The sequence below is a fragment of the Mustela erminea genome, chromosome 6 (genome assembly GCF_009829155.1).
Source record: "Mustela erminea isolate mMusErm1 chromosome 6, mMusErm1.Pri, whole genome shotgun sequence".
NCBI classification, from domain to species: Eukaryota; Metazoa; Chordata; class Mammalia; order Carnivora; family Mustelidae; genus Mustela; species Mustela erminea.
Window position 1 is genome coordinate 54,417,770 of NC_045619.1, and position 3,225 is coordinate 54,420,994.

Sequence of the window (3,225 nt, forward strand, 5' to 3'; positions counted from 1 at the left end):
AAACAATATCAGAAACATAAACAATATCACGGAAAAAAATGACAGGGTTATAAATCCTATAAACAGTAAACAGATAATTGGAGAATATCATTATTATGGGTTTAATTATATCCTCTGAAAAGATATGCTAAGTCCTAACCCCTGCACCTGTGAATATGACCCTTTTGGAAATAAGGTCTCTATAGATGCAGTCGAGTTGAGATGAGGCCATTAGAGGTGAGCTCTAATCCAATATGGGTGGCATCCTTACATGAAGAGGAAACTGTATGCAAAGACAGAGACACACATAAAGGATGCCATGTGATAACAGAGGCAGAAAGTGAGATAGGCAACTGCAAGCCAAGTAATGCCAGGAAGCAATAGCCAAAGTGAAAAGCCAGGAAGAAGCAAAGAAAGATTCCACCCAAGTCTGAGGAAGCATACTGACACTTTGGTTTGGACTTCGGTCTTCCGGAACAGTGAGAGAATAAATTGTGATGGCTTTAAGCTGGTGAATTTGTGGTACTTTGTTATGGCAACCCTAGGAAATTAATACAACTGTGAAAAACACTAAAACTATACCTTTGACAATTTAAGCAAAATCAACAAATTCCTTGAAAGATAATCAAAATTGACAGGAAACAGAATGTCTAAAGAGCCTCTATTAAAGAAATGGTAACCCTAATGAAACAGACTCTCCCAAAGAAAACTTCAGACACAAATTCTTTCTCTAGTACATTTGAGGAAACACTTCAGGAGTGAAAATTCAAATGCTACCCCACAAAATAAACAGATATTCAGAAAGATCCCAAATGAACACATAAAGCCAGTATTTCTCCAATACCATAAACAGAAAAAGATACTTAAACAAATTAGGGGTCTGGGTGGCTCAGCTAAGCATCCAACTCGTGATTTCAGCTCAGGACATGATCTCTGAGTCATGAGATGGGGCCCTGCCTTGGGCTGCTGGCTCAGCAGGAACTCTGTCTCTGTCCATTATCCTCTCCCTCTGCCCCTTCCCCAGCTCACATGTGCTCTCTCTCATAAATAAATAATTTTTTAAAATAAATTAATTAATTAAATATCCACCACGAACATTAATACACAATTTTTAACAAAATATTACAGAAGCAAATCTATCAACTTATGAAAAATGATAATAAATACAACATGATCACATGGGAATTACCCAAAGAGTACAAGTTTTGTTTAACACTGAAAAATCATACTGCCATCTATCATATTAATGAATATAAAAGAATATCTATATAAACATCTCAAGAGATACAGAAAATTTATATAAGAAAATTCAATTTTCACTCATGGTAAAAGTCTCAATCAACAGGAATAGAAGGGAATTTCCTCAACATGATAGATCTCCAAAAACCTGCAACAGACCTCACATATGAGTGGAAAAACTAAATACCTTTTTTTTGTAACACGGAAAACAAGACAAGGATGACTCTTATCACTCTCTCCAACATTGTACCAGAGGCCCTAAGCAGTACCATAAAGCAAGAGGAAAAAATGAAGGAAAGGAAGTAAATCTTTCTATATCTTTTTTTTAAGATTTCATTTACTTATTTATTTATTTGGGTACATTTACAACTCCATAAGAAGACAGACAAACCCAGTTTTATTTTTTTTTATTTTTTTTTATTTTTTATTTTTTATAAACATATATTTTTATCCCCAGGGGTACAGGCAAACCCAGTTTTAAAAAAGATTGAACAGGGGTGCCTGGGTGGCTCAGCTGGTTAAGCATCTTCCTTCAGCTCAGGCCAAGATCCCCCGGTCCTGGAGTCCTGGATTCAAGCCCTGTGTCGGACTCCCTGCTCAGTGGGGAGCCTGCTTCTGCTGCTCCCCCTGCTTGTGTTCTCTCACTCTATCTCTGTAAAATAAATAAAATCTTCTTTAAAAAATTTTTAAAAAAGTAAAAAAGACTGAATGGACACTTCAATGGGCAAAAAAACTAAACAGACACTTCTCAAAAGAAAATACACAAATGGCCAATAAACACATGAGAAGGTGCTCAATGTTATTACTTTTCAGGAAAATGCAAACCTAAAAAACAATGAGATACCATTACATACACACCATAATGGCTAAGTTTTAATAAACAGACAATATCAAGAACTGGCAATGATATAGAACAACTAAAACTCTCATATGTTGCTACCAGGAATGCAAAACGTTACAGTCACTCTGGAAAACAAACTAGAAGTTTCTTATCAAATTAAACATGCACTTACTTTAGGACTCAGCTATCAAATTCATAGGTATTTAATAAACAAAAAGAAATGAAAACACCTGTCCACACCGAAACCTGCATGTAAGTACTGATGACAGGTTTTTTCACAGCCAAAAATAGGAAAGACATGAAATGTCCACAGGTGGATGAACAAATTGTGGTATATCAGTACAATGGGATACAACTCAGCAACATAAGGAACAAACTACTGACACATGAAAGAATACAGATTAATTTCAAAAACATGCTGAGCAAAAGAAGTCAGATACAAAAGAGTCCATGATTACAAAATTCCAGAAGGGGCAAAACTAATTCATAGTGACAGAAAGTGTAACACTGGTTGTCTGGGGCCAGGTGGATAGTGAGGGGGAAGAAAGGAGCTTTTACAGGCAATAGAAATGTCCTGTTATCTTTGACCTGATGGTGTTTCAGAAATGTATACATTTGCTAAAAACCCACTGACCTCACGACTTACAATGTGTGCGTTTTATTGCATGAAAGAATTACTAAATAAAGTTGATTTTTAAAATGTCGAGGGTAGGAGGCACCTGGGTGGCTCAGCCTATTAAGTGACCAACTCTTGGTTTTGGCTCAGTATCCTGAGATGGAGTCCGGGGTAGGGTTCTGCCCTCAGCATGGAGTCTGGTTGAGATTCTCTCTCCTCAACTCCTGCCCCTCCCACCTCTCACACTTTCTCTAAATAAATAAACAAATATGTACTTATAAAGTAAAACAAAACAAAATGTCAAGGTCAAGAAGACAAAGGAACCTGAGGAATTCTCCGAGATTAAAAAAGACGAAAGTGACATCACAACTAAATGTATCCCATGATCCTGCACATTATCAGGACAGTTGACAAAATCTGAATATGGGTTATAGACAAAATCACAGTACTCGGGGCACCTGGGCGGCTCAGTGGGGTAAGCCTCTGCCTTTGGCTCAGGTCATGATCTCAGGGTTCTGGGATCGAGCCCCACATCTTCTCCCTCTCTCTC